Source organism: Oncorhynchus masou, unplaced genomic scaffold (genome assembly GCF_036934945.1).
Source record: "Oncorhynchus masou masou isolate Uvic2021 unplaced genomic scaffold, UVic_Omas_1.1 unplaced_scaffold_1814, whole genome shotgun sequence".
In the NCBI taxonomy this organism is placed as follows: domain Eukaryota; kingdom Metazoa; phylum Chordata; class Actinopteri; order Salmoniformes; family Salmonidae; genus Oncorhynchus; species Oncorhynchus masou.
In genome coordinates, this window is record NW_027008331.1 from 18713 (window position 1) to 35000 (window position 16288).

At 50.2% G+C, this 16288-nt stretch overlaps 1 long non-coding RNA gene across 1 annotated transcript in view; it reads right to left on the minus strand.

The window, feature by feature from the left end:
- Nucleotides 1-274: 274 nt before the first annotated feature.
- Nucleotides 275-16288, minus strand: part of LOC135532322 (uncharacterized) — a 59344-nt gene continuing 43330 nt past the window's right edge. The window contains exons 2-3 of the long non-coding RNA XR_010454335.1: nt 7607-7691; nt 275-320 (exon numbers count right to left, since the gene is read on the minus strand). This is a non-coding gene — a long non-coding RNA (uncharacterized LOC135532322). The remainder of the gene's footprint in view (nt 321-7606; nt 7692-16288) is intronic.

The window sequence follows — 16288 nt, forward strand, 5'->3', positions numbered from 1 at the left end:
ACAGCTTAAATTAGCCGACGCGATGTGGTACTCTCTGCTCTGCTCTCTCTCTCCTTTGTTCTCCCTCCTCTCTTCTCCTCCACTGAGATATCAAGACATCCTTCTGTAATCCTCCAAATGAAATGGCTTTGAGCAAGAGCATCATCTCACTGAAGATGGACAAGAGACGTGCAGCTGCTCAACATGCAGACGTGTGTGTGTGTGTGTGTGTGTGTGTGTGTGTGCTTGTGTGTGTGTGGTGGAAGTAGGAACATATACATTTTAAACATATTTACCTGGCTCTCCTTTGTCATAGTACTGATGGGTGCCAATATCTGTATCTGTGTGCAGAGAGAGAAAGAACGAGAGAGAGAAAGAGATGGAAGGAGAGAGAGAAAGAGATGGATAGAGAGAGAGAGACGCAGAGAGAGAGAGAAATCACCGGTCTGTCAGAAAAATGGACAGATCAGCAATTTCTCACCACGGGATAAACAATCACTATCAGCTAGTGTCCTGTCCCTTCTGCCTGCACTCCGTTCCAGATAACGAGGGAGGGAGGGAGGCTGGAAGGACGGAGGGAGAGAGGGAGGAGGGAGGGAGAGAGGGGAATAGAAGAGGAGGGAGAGGGAGGGAGGGATAGAGGAGGAAGAGGGAGGGAGGGATAGAGGAGGAAGGAGGGAGGGCTAGAGGAGGGAGGGCTAGAGGAGGGAGGGCTAGAGGAGGAAGGGATAGAGGAGGAAGGAGGGAAGGCTAGAGGAGGGAGGGATAGAGGAGGAAGGGATAGAGGAGGAAGGAGGGAGGGCTAGAGGAGGGAGGGATAGAGGAGGAAGGATGGAGGGAATATAGGAGGAGGAGGGGAGGGAGAGAGGGAGGGGAATAGAAGAGGAGGGAGGGAGGGAGGCATAGAGGAAGGGAGGGAGGCATAGAGGGAGGGAGGGGAATAGAAGAGGAGGGATAGAGGGAGGGAGGGAGGGAGGGAGGGAGGGAGGGAGGGAGAGGGAGGGAGGGAGGGAGGGAGGGAGGGAGGGAGACTAGGGAGGGAGACTAGGGAGGGAGACTAGGGAGGGAGGGAGGGGAATAGAAGAGGAGGATAGAGGGATAGAGGAGGGAGGGAGGGAGGGAGGGAGGGAGGGAGGGAGGGAGGGAGGGAGGGAGGGAGGGAGGGAGGGAGGGAGGGAGGGAGGGAGGGAGGGAGGGAGGGAGGGAGGGGAGGGACTAGGGAGGGAGGGGAATAGAAGAGGAGGGAGGGAGGGAGGAGGGGGGAGGGAGGGAGGGGGGAGGGAGGGAGGGAGGGAGGGAGGGAGGGGGACTAGCGGGATAAAATACTGATGAAGAGAGAAGCCTCTGTAACCCCTCTTCACCTCCAGGACAGACTTCATCCCACACATGCCTAGTTGCACCTAATCAACACACACACACCTCTACCCCTAAACTGCTGAGACTAGACTTTCATTGGGTGTTATTAGCGACGGCCCAAACTCCAGGCCAGGCCAGGATTCTCACAGCACATCACTATTTTATCACGTCCTCTCTTCTGCTGCTGCTGAGTGTGTGTGTGTGTGTGTGTGTGTGTGTGTCTCCTGCTCCTTAGAACAGGTCACACTAATAAAGGGGAGCGCTGACACACACACAGACACACACACACACACACACACACACACACACACACACACACACACACACACACACACACACACACACACACACACACACACACACACACACATTTGTATCAACAGTCTCATACAGTCATATTCCTTTCATAGTATTTCCATCTGTCCTGTTTGATATGTATCCTCCAGACAGGTAACTAGGATTTTGGGCGGATGTATACTGTACAGACAGGGGTTGGCAGGGAGCGTCACGCCTCACCACCCCAAGCCACCATCCCGATATATCCCTCCACCCAACGTTTGCTCTGATAGCAAAAAACACTAAGTCAGAAACAAACTAATATAACCACGACACACACACCTGTCACACACACACACACACACACACACACACACACACACACACACACACACACACACACACACACACACACACACACACACACACACACACACACACACACACACCTGTCACACACCTGTCACACACAAACACACACACACACACACACACGGTTTGGCCTCAGAGACACTATCTCCGCCTGAAGCTTACCAGACTGGAACAGAAGAGACTGAAGGGAAGCTAAACAAGGAAAATAACATTTATTTCTCTCTCTGTGACTGAAAAGATGAACAGATAGGTGTGGAGAGACAGACAGCAACTGTCAACCCCCGACTCAAAACCTAGGCCCCACCCACAAGGTCATAAAGGTCGGCATAGACGGCAGTTGAACAGTAAAAGTCTGATTCACAATTGAGATGATTGGTTCATTCAGAACGTGTTACATTATTAATATACAGTATCTAATATCAGCAGACGCTTTTATCCAAAGCTCCTTACAGTCATGTCTGCATACCTTTTACATATGAGGGGCCCCAGAGGGAATTGAACCCATGACCCTAGCGTAGAAAGAGCAATGCTCTACCAACTGAGCTAGAGGACCATTAATTTATATCAATGGGAGACTGGCTCACGTCAATGGGAGACTGGCTCACGTCAATGGGAGACTGGCTCACGTCAATGGGAGACTGGCTCACGTCAATGGGAGACTGGCTCACGTCAATGGGAGACAGACAGGCTCACGTCAATGGGAGACTGGCTCACGTCAATGGGAGACAGACAGGCTCACGTCAATGGGAGACTGGCTCACGTCAATGGGAGACTGGCTCACGTCAATGGGAGACTGGCTCACGTCAATGGGAGACTGGCTCACGTCAATGGGAGACTGGCTCACGTCAATGGGAGACTGGCTCACGTCAATGGGAGACTGGCTCACGTCAATGGGAGACTGGCTCACGTCAATGGGAGACTGGCTCACGTCAATGGGAGACTGGCTCACGTCAATGGGAGACAGGCTCACGTCAATGGGAGACAGGCTCACGTCAATGGGAGACAGACAGGCTCACGTCAATGGGAGACAGACAGGCTCACGCCAATGGGAGACAGACAGGCTCACGTCAATGGGAGACAGACAGGCTCACGTCAATGGGAGACAGACAGGCTCACGTCAATGGGAGACAGGCTCACGTCAATGGGAGACTGGCTCACGTCAATGGGAGACTGGCTCACGTTAATGGGAGACTGGCTCACGTCAATGGGAGACTGGCTCACGTCAATGGGAGACTGGCTCACGTCAATGGGAGACTGGCTCACGTCAATGGGAGACTGGCTCACGTCAATGGGAGACTGGCTCACGTCAATAGGAGACTGGCTCACGTCAATGGGAGACAGACAGGCTCACGTCAATGGGAGACTGGCTCACGTCAATGGGAGACAGACAGGCTCACGTCAATGGGAGACAGACAGGCTCACGTCAATGGGAGACAGACAGGCTCACGTCAATGGGAGACAGACAGGCTCACGTCAATGGGAGACTGGCTCACGTCAATAGGAGACTGGCTCACGTCAATGGGAGACTGGCTCACGTCAATGGGAGACTGGCTCACGTCAATGGGAGACTGGCTCACGTCAATGGGAGACTGGCTCACGTCAATGGGAGACTGGCTCACGTCAATGGGAGACAGACAGGCTCACGTTAATGGGAGACAGACTGGCTCACGTCAATGGGAGACAGACAGGCTCACGTCAATGGGAGACAGGCTCACGTCAATGGGAGACAGTATACACTACCGTTCAAAAGTTTGGGGTCATTTAGAAATGTCCTTGTTTTTGAAAGAAAAACATTTTTTTTGTCCATTAAAATAACATCAAATTGATCAGAAATACAGTGTAGACATTGTTAATGTTGTAAATCACTATTGTAGCTGGAAACGGCAGATTTTTAATGGAATATCTACATTGGCGTACAGAGGCCCATTATCAGCAACCATCACTCCTGTGTTCCAATGGCACGTTGTGTTAGCTAATCCAAGTTTATCATTTTAAAAGGCTAATTGATCATTAGAAAACCCTTTTGCAATTATGTTAGTACAGCTGAAAACTGTTCTGATTAAAGAAGCAATAAAACTGGCCTTCTTTAGACTAGTTGAGTATCTGGAGCATCAGCATTTGTGAGTTCAATTACAGGCTCAAAATGTCCAGAAACAAAGACCGAAGATCTCGAACGCTCTGGCCTACTCCCTTCACAGAACAGTGCAAACTGTCTCTAACCAGAATAGAAAGAGGAGTGGGAGGCCCCGGTGCACAACTGAGCAAGAGGACAAGTACATTAGAGAGTCTAGTTTGAGAAACAGACGCCTCACAAGTCCTCAACTGGCAGCTTCATTAAATAGCACCCTGCAAAACACCAGTCCCAACGTGGGGCGGCAGGGTAGCCCAGAGTTCCTCTGTCCAGTCTCAACGTCAACAGTGAAGAGGCGACTCCGGGATGCTGGCCTTCTAAGTAGGAAATTTTTAAGTGACACCAAACTTTTGAAAGCTAGTGTATGTCAATGGGAGACCGACACATGTCAATGGGAGACCGACACATGTCAATGGGAGACAGACACATGTCAATGGGAGACAGACACATGTCAATGGGAGACAGACACATGTCAATGGGAGACCGACACATGTCAATGGGAGACCGACACATGTCAATGGGAGACAGACACATGTCAATGGGAGACCGACACATGTCAATGGGAGACAGACAGACACGTGTCAATGGGAGACAGACAGACACATGTCAATGGGAGACAGACCGACACGTGTCAATGGGAGACAGACAGACACATGTCAATGGGAGACAGACAGACACGTGTCAATGGGAGACAGACAGACACATGTCAATGGGAGACCGACACATGTCAATGGGAGACAGACAGACACGTGTCAATGGGAGACAGACAGACACGTGTCAATGGGAGACAGACAGACACGTGTCAATGGGAGACAGACAGACACATGTCAATGGGAGACAGACAGACACATGTCAATGGGAGACAGACAGATACATGTCAATGGGAGACAGACAGACACATGTCAATGGGAGACAGACAGACACGTGTCAATGGGAGACAGACAGACACATGTCAATGGGAGACCGACACATGTCAATGGGAGACAGACAGACACATGTCAATGGGAGACCGACACATGTCAATGGGAGACAGACAGACACATGTCAATGGGAGACAGACAGATACATGTCAATGGGAGACAGACAGACACATGTCAATGGGAGACAGACAGATACATGTCAATGGGAGACAGACAGATACATGTCAATGGGAGACAGACAGACACGTGTCAATGGGAGACAGACAGACACATGTCAATGGGAGACCGACACATGTCAATGGGAGACAGACAGACACGTGTCAATGGGAGACAGACAGACACGTGTCAATGGGAGACAGACAGACACGTGTCAATGGGAGACAGACAGACACATGTCAATGGGAGACAGACAGACACATGTCAATGGGAGACAGACAGATACATGTCAATGGGAGACAGACAGACACATGTCAATGGGAGACAGACAGACACGTGTCAATGGGAGACAGACAGACACATGTCAATGGGAGACCGACACATGTCAATGGGAGACAGACAGACACATGTCAATGGGAGACCGACACATGTCAATGGGAGACAGACAGACACATGTCAATGGGAGACAGACAGATACATGTCAATGGGAGACAGACAGACACATGTCAATGGGAGACAGACAGATACATGTCAATGGGAGACAGACAGATACATGTCAATGGGAGACAGACAGACACGTGTCAATGGGAGACAGACAGACACATGTCAATGGGAGACAGACAGACACATGTCAATGGGAGACCGACACATGTCAATGGGAGACAGACAGACACATGTCAATGGGAGACAGACCGACACATGTCAATGGGAGACAGACAGACACATGTCAATGGGAGACAGACAGATACATGTCAATGGGAGACAGACAGACACATGTCAATGGGAGACAGACAGACACATGTCAATGGGAGACCGACACATGTCAATGGGAGACAGACAGACACATGTCAATGGGAGACAGACAGACACATGTCAATGGGAGACAGACAGACACATGTCAATGGGAGACAGACAGACACATGTCAATGGGAGACGACAGACACGTGTCAATGGGAGACAGACAGACACATGTCAATGGGAGACAGACAGACACGTGTCAATGGGAAAATATGAGTTAATTGGATAGAACCAGAAGATTCTTAAATGTATTTGCTCAGAAAGAATTGACATTAAATAAATAAATAAAATAATGAATTTGAAGAATTGAAGAGCTCTGTATATTTGTTATTTAATAGGATCTCTGTGTAGAGATGAGAGAGAGAAGCAGATGTATAGATAGATCATGTAGAAATGTGTCCTTTAGCCTTCCACTTGTAGTGAGCTGCTGGAGGACCAACAGTGAAACTGTCTCTAAAACAGACATACAAACCTCTGACTTGTAGTGAGCTGCTGGAGGGCCAACAGTGAAGCTGTCTCTAAAACAGACACAAACCTCTGACTTGTAGTGAGCTGCTGGAGGACCAACAGTGAATCTGTCTCTAAAACAGACACAAACCTCTGACTTGTAGTGAGCTGCTGGAGGACCAACAGTGAAGCTGTCTCTAAAACAGACATACAAACCTCTGACTTGTAGTGAGCTGCTGGAGGACCAACAGTGAAGCTGTTTCTAAAACAGACACAAACCTCTGACTTGTAGTGAGCTGCTGGAGGACCAACAGTGAAGCTGTTTCTAAAACAGACACACACCTCTGACTTGTAGTGAGCTGCTGGAGGACCAACAGTGAAGCTGTTTCTAAAACAGACACAAACCTCTGACTTGTAGTGAGCTGCTGGAGGACCAACAGTGAAGCTGTTTCTAAAACAGACACAAACCTCTGACTTGTAGTGAGCTGCTGGAGGACCAACAGTGAAGCTGTCTCTAAAACAGACATACAAACCTCTGACTTGTAGTGAGCTGCTGGAGGACCAACAGTGAAGCTGTTTCTAAAACAGACACAAACCTCTGACTTGTAGTGAGCTGCTGGAGGACCAACAGTGAAGCTGTTTCTAAAACAGACACACACCTCTGACTTGTAGTGAGCTGCTGGAGGACCAACAGTGAAGCTGTTTCTAAAACAGACACAAACCTCTGACTTGTAGTGAGCTGCTGGAGGACCAACAGTGAAGCTGTCTCTAAAACAGACACAAACCTCTGACTTGTAGTGAGCTGCTGGAGGACCAACAGTGAAGCTGTCTCTAAAACAGACACAAACCTCTGACTTGTAGTGAGCTGCTGGAGGACCAACAGTGAAGCTGTCTCTAAAACAGACATACAAACCTCTGACTTGTAGTGAGCTGCTGGAGGACCAACAGTGAAGCTGTTTCTAAAACAGACACACAAACCTCTGACTTGTAGTGAGCTGCTGGAGGACCAACAGTGAAGCTGTTTCTAAAACAGACATACAAACCTCTGACTTGTAGTGAGCTGCTGGAGGACCAACAGTGAAGCTGTCTCTAAAACAGACATACAAACCTCTGACTTGTAGTGAGCTGCTGGAGGACCAACAGTGAAGCTGTCTCTAAAACAGACACAAACCTCTGACTTGTAGTGAGCTGCTGGAGGACCAACAGTGAAGCTCGGCCAGGCAGAACGCCATCTGACGGAGGAGGGGAACCCGAGACTGCAGAGAGAGGAGGGGAAAGGAGGGAACGAAATCAGGAGAAAAAGGGCAGACAAAACAACATGACAGATTCACCTGTAGTGGTGATGAACACGGGGGGGAGGTTACAAGTGAACTCTAAGAAGGCCCTGCTATAGTACACACACACACACACACACAAAGTGAACTCTAAAAAGGCCCTGCTATAGTACACACACACACACACACACACACACACAAAGTGAACTCTAAAAAGACCCTGCTATAGTACACACACACACGCACACACGCACACACGCACACACACACACACACACACACACACACACACACACACACACACACACACACACACGTGAACTCTAAGAAGGCCCTGCTATAGTACACCCATCATAGGTAGTGGGGGGCAGGTAGCCTGTCGGTTAGAGAGAAAGGTCCTTAGTTTGAATCCCCGAGCCGACCAGGTGAAACATCTGTCAATGTGCCCTTGAGCAAGGCACTTTAACCTTCATTGCTCCTGGGTCAACGTTGATAATATCTGACCCGGGCTGACCCACTCTCTGCTGGGATATGCAAAAACAAATTCTAACATTTACATTAGTGAAATATACGCACCCAGCAAATTATTATGTATTAGTGATGAAGAACCTATCATTCCACCCACATCACTGTCTGTTGATGAAGAGGACAAATCTCTCTCCCCACATCATCTCTCTCTCTCTCTTTTCCTCCCTTGCTCCATCCCTCTCTCATCCATGACCAGGTTACTGCTGAGGGTGGACTCTCTTCCTTTCCCTCCCTCCCTCCCTCCCTCCCTCCCTCCCTCCCTCCCTCCCTCCCTCCCTACATAATGCTGAGAGTGGACTCTCTCTTCCTTTCCCTCCCTCCCTCCCTCCCTCCCTCCCCTCCCTCCCTCCCTCCCTCCCTCCCTCCCTCCCTCCCTCCCTCCCTCCATAATGCTGAGAGTGGACTCTCTCTTCCTTTCCCTCCCTCCCTCCCTCCCTCCCTCCCTCCCTCCCTCCCTCCCTCCCTCCCTCCCTCCCTCCCTCCCTACATAATGCTGAGGATGGACTCTCCTTCCCTTTCTATTTCTCTCCTGATTCCTCCCTCCCTCCCTCCCTCCATCCCTCCATAATGCTGAGGATGGACTCTCCTTCCCTTTCTCTTTCTCTCCTGATCCCTCCCTCGCTCCCTAACTCCCTAACTCCCTCCATCTCTCTCGCTCCATATTGCTGAGGCTGAACTCTCTCTTATCTCTGTCCCTTGCTCCTGCTGTGGGGAAATAAACTCTCACTCCACCACTCACCTCCAACACACACACACAACACTCACACACACACACACACACACACACACACACACACACACACACACACACACACACACACACACACACCTCCCTACAAAATAATAAACAGATAAACATGGCGCCACTGAAACGCTGGGGTAGCAGCACTGCTGTATCACTGGAACTAGTTTACAGACATAAGAGGATTCTTTGTGTGTGTGTGTGTGTGTGTGTGTGTGTGTGTGTGTGTGTGTGTGTGTGTGTGTGTGTTTGCGTCCGCGTTCACGTGTGTCCATAAGAGGATTCCTTTATCCCATAATAACCTGCTTCAACTGGAAGTCAGCCCTTTTCTGAAGGGAAACCAATATGGCCATGAAGTGAGGAAAAGGAAATCTGTCATTTAGCAAAGAGAGATAGCTGGGCGACTGGGCGTTACAGTTCAGGGGTCACATCAGAGACAGTAGTGTGGGTATACCGGAGCTACCAAAAGGTTTCTGTAGGAACGGCATGTTTTCCTGGGTATCAATACGTTTGGATTGTTGGATTAGAGAACACTGATGCACTCTGTGTCTCCGCGTCTCCGCGTCCAGTCGACACTCTGTGTCTCCGCGTCTCCGCGTCCAGTTCACACTCTGTGTCTCTGTGTTCAGTCTACACTCTGTGTCTCTGTGTCTCCGCGTCCAGTCCACACTCTGTGTCTCTGTGTTCAGTCTACACTCTGTGTCTCTGTGTCTCCGCGTCCAGTCCACACTCTGTGTCTCCTTGTCTCCACGTCCAGTCCACACTCTGTGTCTCCGCGTCTCCGCGTCCAGTCCACACTCTGTGTCTCTGTGTCCAGTCCACACTCTGTGTCTCCGTGTCCAGTCCACACTCTGTGTCTCTGTGTCCAGTCCACACTCTGTGTCTCCGCGTCCAGTCCACACTCTGTGTCTGTGTCCAGTCCACACTCTGTGTCTCCGTGTCCAGTCCACACTCTGTGTCTCTGTGTCCAGTCCACACTCTGTGTCTCCGTGTCCAGTCCACACTCTGTGTCTCTGTGTCCAGTCCACACTCTGTGTCTCTGTGTCCAGTCCACACTCTGTGTCTCCGTGTCCAGTCCACACTCTGTGTCTGTGTCCAGTCCACACTCTGTGTCTCCGTGTCCAGTCCACACTCTGTGTCTCCGTGTCCAGTCCACACTCTGTGTCTCTGTGTCCAGTCCACACTCTGTGTCTGTGTCCAGTCCACACTCTGTGTCTCCGCGTCCAGTCCACACTCTGTGTCTCCGCGTCCAGTCCACACTCTGTGTCTCTGTGTCCAGTCCACACTCTGTGTCTCCGTGTCCAGTCCACACTCTGTGTCTGTGTCCAGTCCACACTCTGTGTCTCCGTGTCCAGTCCACACTCTGTGTCTCCGTGTCCAGTCCACACTCTGTGTCTCTGTGTCCAGTCCACACTCTGTGTCTGTGTCCAGTCCACACTCTGTGTCTCCGCGTCCAGTCCACACTCTGTGTCTCCACGTCAAGTCCACACTCTGTGTCTCCGTGTCCAGTCCACACTGTGTGTCTCCGTGTCCAATCCACACTCTGTGTCTCCGCGTCCAGTCCACACTCTGTGTCTCCACGTCAAGTCCACACTCTGTGTCTCCGTGTCCAGTCCACACTGTGTGTCTCCGTGTCCAGTCCACACTCTGTGTCTCCACTTCCAGTCCACACTCTGTGATCCGTGTCCAGTCCACACTCTGTGTCTCCGTGTCTCCGTGTCCAGTCCACACTCCGTGTCTCCGTGTTCAGTCCACACTCTGTGTCTCCGTGTCTCCGTGTCCAGTCCGTGTCTCCGTGTCCAGTCCACACTCTGCGTCTCCGTGTCCAGTCCACACTCTGTGTCTCCGTGTCTCCGTATCCAGTCCACACTCTGTGTCTCCGTGTCTCCGTGTCCAGTCTGTGTCTCCGCGTCCAGTCCACACTCTGTGTCTCCGTGTCCAGTCCACACTCTGTGTCTCCATGTCCAGTCCACACTCTGTGTCTCCGTGTCCAGTCCACACTCTGTGTCTCTGTGTCTCCGTATCCAGTCCACACTCTGTGTCTCTGTGTCTCCGTATCCAGTCCACACTCTGTGTCTCCTTGTCCAGTCGACACTCCGTGTCTCCGTGTCCAGTCCACACTCTGTGTCTCCGCGTCCAGTCCACACTCTGTGTCTCCGTGTCCAGTCCACACTCTGTGTCTCCGTGTCAAGTCGACACTCTGTGTCTCCGTGTCTCCGTGTCCAGTCCACACTCTGTGTCTCCTTGTCCAGTCGACACTCTGTGTCTCCGTGTCTCCGTGTCCAGTCCACACTCTGTGTCTCCGTGTCAAGTCGACACTCTGTGTCTCCGTGTCTCCGTGTCCAGTCCACACTCTGTGTCTCCTTGTCCAGTCGACACTCCGTGTCTCCGTGTCCAGTCCACACTCTGTGTCTCCGCGTCCAGTCCACACTCTGTGTCTCCGTGTCCAGTCCACACTCTGTGTCTCCGTGTCAAGTCGACACTCTGTGTCTCTGTGTCTCCGTGTCAAGTCGACACTCTGTGTCTCCGTGTCTCCGTGTCTCCGTGTCCAGTCCACACTCTGTGTCTCCGTGTCCAGTCCACACTCTGTGTCTCCGTGTCCAGTCCACACTCTGTGTCTCTGTATTCAGTCCACACTCGGTGTCTCCGTGTCCAGTCCACACTCTGTGTCTCCGTGTCCAGTCCACACTCTGTGTCTCCGTGTCCAGTCCACACTCTGTGTCTCCGTGTCCAGTCCACACTCTGTGTCTCTGTGTTCAGTCCACACTCTGTGTCTCCGTGTCCAGTCCACACTCTGTGTCTCCGTGTCCAGTCCACACTCTGTGTCTCCGTATCCAGTCCACACTCTGTGTCTCCGTATTCAGTCCACACTCTGTGTCTCCGTATTCAGTCCACACTCTGTGTCTCCGTGTCTCTGTGTACAGTCCACACTCTGTGTCTCCGTGTCCAGTCCACACTCTGTGTCTCCGTATCCAGTCCACACTCTGTGTCTCCGTATTCAGTCAACACTCTGTGTCTCCGTGTCTCCGTGTCCAGTCCACACTATGTGTCTCCGTGTCCAGTCCACACTCTGTGTCTCCGTATTCAGTCCACACTCTGTGTCTCCGTGTCCTGTCCACACTCTGTGTCTCCGTGTCCAGTCCACACTCTGTGTCTCCGTGTCCAGTCCACACTCTGTGTCTCCGCGTCCAGTCCACACTTTGTGTCTCCGTGTGTGTGTGTGTGTGTGTGTGTGTGTGTGTGTGTGTGTGTGTGTGTGTGTGTGTGTGTGTGTGTGTGTGTGTGTGTGATCAGGGGGCATAGTGCGTGTGTGCGGGTGTGTGAGACAGAGTGTGAGAGTCGAGGCGAGTGAGGACTAGAGAAGTGTGTGTGTGATTGTAAAGGCAGAGTATGTGTGTGTCCATGTTCACTTTGATAACAACGACACACAAAAGGTATAGACTCACTTCATCAACAGTATGGTTATAGACTCACTTCATCAACAGTATGGTGGTTATGGACTCACTTCATCAACAGTATGGTGGTTATAGACTCACTTCATCAACAGTATGGTGGTTATGGACTCACTTCATCAACAGTATGGTGGTTATAGGCTCATTTCATCAACAGTATGGTGGTTATAGACTCCCTTCATCAACAGTATGGTTATAGACTCACTTCATCAACAGTATGGTGGTTATAGACTCACTTCATCAACAGTATGGTGGTTATAGGCTCACTTCATCAACAGTATGGTGGTTATAGACTCACTTCATCAACAGTATGGTGTTTATAGACTCACTTCATCAACAGTATGGTGGTTATAGGCTCACTTCATCAACAGTATGGTTATAGACTCACTTCAACAGTATGGTGGTTATAGACTCACTTCATCAACAGTATGGTGGTTATAGACTCACTTCATCAACAGTATGGTGGTTATAGACTCACTTCATCAACAGTATGGTGGTTATAGACTCACTTCATCAACAGTATGGTAGTTATAGACTCACTTCATCAACAGTATGGTGGTTATAGACTCACTTCATCAACAGTATGGTGGTTATAGGCTCACTTCATCAACAGTATGGTGTTTATAGACTCACTTCATCAACAGTATGGTGGTTATAGACTCACTTCATCAACAGTATGGTGGTTATAGACTCACTTCATCAACAGTATGGTTATAGACTCACTTCATCAACAGTATGGTGGTTATAGACTCACTTCATCAACAGTATGGTGGTTATAGACTCACTTTATCAACAGTATGGTTATGGACTCACTTCATCAACAGTATGGTGGTTATAGACTCACTTCATCAACAGTATGGTGGTTATATACTCACTTCATCAACAGTATGGTGGTTATAGACTCACTTCATCAACAGTATGGTTATAGACTCACTTCATCAACAGTATGGTGGTTATAGACTCACTTCATCAACAGTATGGTGGTTATAGACTCACTTCATCAACAGTATGGTGGTTATGGACTCACTTCACCAACAGTATTGTTATAGACTCACTTCATCAACAGTATGGTGGTTATAGACTCAGAGAATAGGAAGAAAGAGGGAGAGTGGGGGGGTAGAGGTAGAGAGAGAGAGGGGTGGTAGAGGTAGAGAGAGAGAGGGGTGGTAGAGGTAGAGAGAGAGAGAGGGGTGGTAGAGGTAGAGAGAGAGAGAGGTAGAGAGGGTTGGTAGAGGTAGAGGGAGAGAGAGAACAGAGAGAGAGGGTACAGATAGAGAGAGAGAGAGAGAGAGAGAGGGGGGAGGGAGAGAGAGAGAGAGAGACAGAGAGGGAGGTAGAGAGAGAGCGGGTTGGTAGAGGTAGAGAGAGAGAGAGAGAGAGAGAGAGAGAGAGAGACAGACAGAGAGGTAGAGAGAGGGGTGGTAGAGGTAGAGAGCGGATAGGTAGAATACCTGACCACTGTGACTGACCCAAAATTAAGGATAGCTTTAACTATGTACAGACTCAGTGAGCATAGCCTTGCTATTGAGAAAGGCCGCCGTAGGCAGACATGGCTCTCAAGAGAAGACAGGCTATGTGCTCACTGCCCACAAAATGAGGTGGAAACTGCACTTCCTAACCTCCTGCCCAATGTATGACCATATTAGAGAGACATATTTCCCTCAGATTACACAGATCCACAAAGAATTCGAAAACAAATCCAATTTTGAAAAACTCCCATATCTACTGGGTGAAATTCCACAGTGTGCCATCAGAGCAGCAAGATTTGTGACCTGTTGCCACGAGAAAAGGGCAACCAGTGAAGAACACGCACCATTGTAAATACAACCCATATCTATGCTTATTTATTTTATCTTGTGTCCTTAACCATTTGTACATTGTAAAAACACTGTATATATATATATAATATGACATTTGTAATGTCTTTATTGTTTTGAAACTTCTGTATGTGTGATGTCTACTGTTATTTTTTATTGTTTATTTCACTTTATATATTATCTACCTTACTTGCTTTGGCAATGTTAACACGTTACCCATGCCAATAAAGCCCCTTGAATTGAATTGAATTGAGAGAGCGAGAGGTCGAGAGAGAGAGGTAGAGAGAGAGGTAGAGGTAGAGAGAGAGAGAGGGGGGTGGTAGAGGTAGAGAGAGAGGGGTGGTAGAGGTAGAGAGAGAGAGGGGTGGTAGAGGTAGAGAGAGGGGTGGTAGAGGTAGAGAAAGAGAGAGAGAGGGGTGGTAGAGGTAGAGAGAGAGGGGTGGTAGAGGTAGAGAAAGAGAGAGAGAGGGGTGGTAGAGGTAGAGAGAGAGGGGTGGTAGAGGTAGAGAAAGAGAGAGAGAGGGGTGGTAGAGGTAAACAGAGAGGGGTGGTAGAGGTAGAGAGAGAGAGAGAGAGAGAGAGAGAGAGAGAGAGAGAGGGGTGGTAGAGGTAGAGTGAGAGGGGTGGTAGAGGTAGAGAGAGAGAGAGAGGGAGAGAGAGAGTGAGAGGGGTGGTAGAGGTAGAGAGAGAGGGGTGGTAGAGGTAGAGAGAGAGAGAGAGAGAGAGAGAGAGAGAGAGAGAGAGAGAGAGAGAGAGGGGGTGGTAGAGGTAGAGTGAGAGGGGTGGTAGAGGTAGAGAGAGAGGGAGAGAGAGAGAGAGAGAGGGGTGGTAGAGGTAGACTGAGAGGGGTGGTAGAGGTAGAGAGAGAGAGAGAGGGAGAGAGAGATAGAGAGAGAGAGAGAGAGGGGTGTTAGAGGTAGACTGAGAGGGGTGGTAGAGGTAGAGAGAGAGAGAGAGAGGGGTGGTAGAGGTAGAGAGAGAGAGAGAGAGAGAGAGAGAGACAGAGAGAGAGAAGGGGGTGTTAGAGGTAGACTGAGAGGAGTGGTAGAGGTAGAGAGAGAGAGGGGTGGTAGAGGTAGAGAGAGAGAGGGGTGGTAGAGGTAGAGAGAGAGAGAGGGAGAGAGAGAGAGAGAGGGAGAGAGAGACAGAGAGAGAGAGAGAGAGAGAGAGAGAGAGAGGGGTGGTAGAGGTAGACTGAGAGGGGTGGTAGAGGTAGAGTGAGAGGGGTGGTAGAGGTAGAGTGAGAGGGGTGGTAGAGGTAGAGAGAGAGGGGTGGTAGAGGTAGAGTGAGAGGGGTGGTAGAGTGAGAGAGAGAGAGAGAGAGGGGTGGTAGAGGTAGAGAGTGAGAGGGGTGGTAGAGGTAGAGAGAGAGGGGTGGTAGAGGTAGAGTGAGAGGGGTGGTAGAGGTAGAGAGAGAGGGGTGGTAGAGGTAGGGAGAGAGGGGTGGTAGAGGTAGGGAGAGAGAGGGGTGGTAGAGGTAGAGAGAGAGAGAGAGAGAGAGAGAGGGGTGGTAGAGGTAGAGTGAGAGGGGTGGTAGAGGTAGAGTGAGAGGGGTGGTAGAGGTAGAGAGAGAGGGGTGGTAGAGGTAGAGAGAGAGGGGTGGTAGAGGTAGAGAGAGAGGGGTGGTAGAGGTAGAGAGAGGGGTGGTAGAGGTAGAGAGAGGAGTGGTAGAGGTAGAGAGAGAGGGGTGGTAGAGGTAGAGAGAGAGGGGTGGTAGAGGTAGAGAGAGAGGGTGGTAGAGGTAGAGAGAGAGGGGTGGTAGAGGTAGAGAGAGAGAGAGAGAGAGTGAGAGGAGTGGTAGAGGTAGAGAGAGAGAGAGAGAGAGAGAGAGAGAGAGAGAGTGAGAGGAGTGGTAGAGGTAGAGAGAGAGAGAGAGAGAGAGAGAGAGAGAGAGTGAGAGGAGTGGTAGAGGTAGGGAGAGAGAGGTCTTAAGTGTGTGATTATCAGGTGACGGTAACATGAGTAGAGTTCAGACTGAGTGGCAGACATTCTAACCTGTCACATTCTACACATCACTGTGTTTACAGAGCAACCTCATAC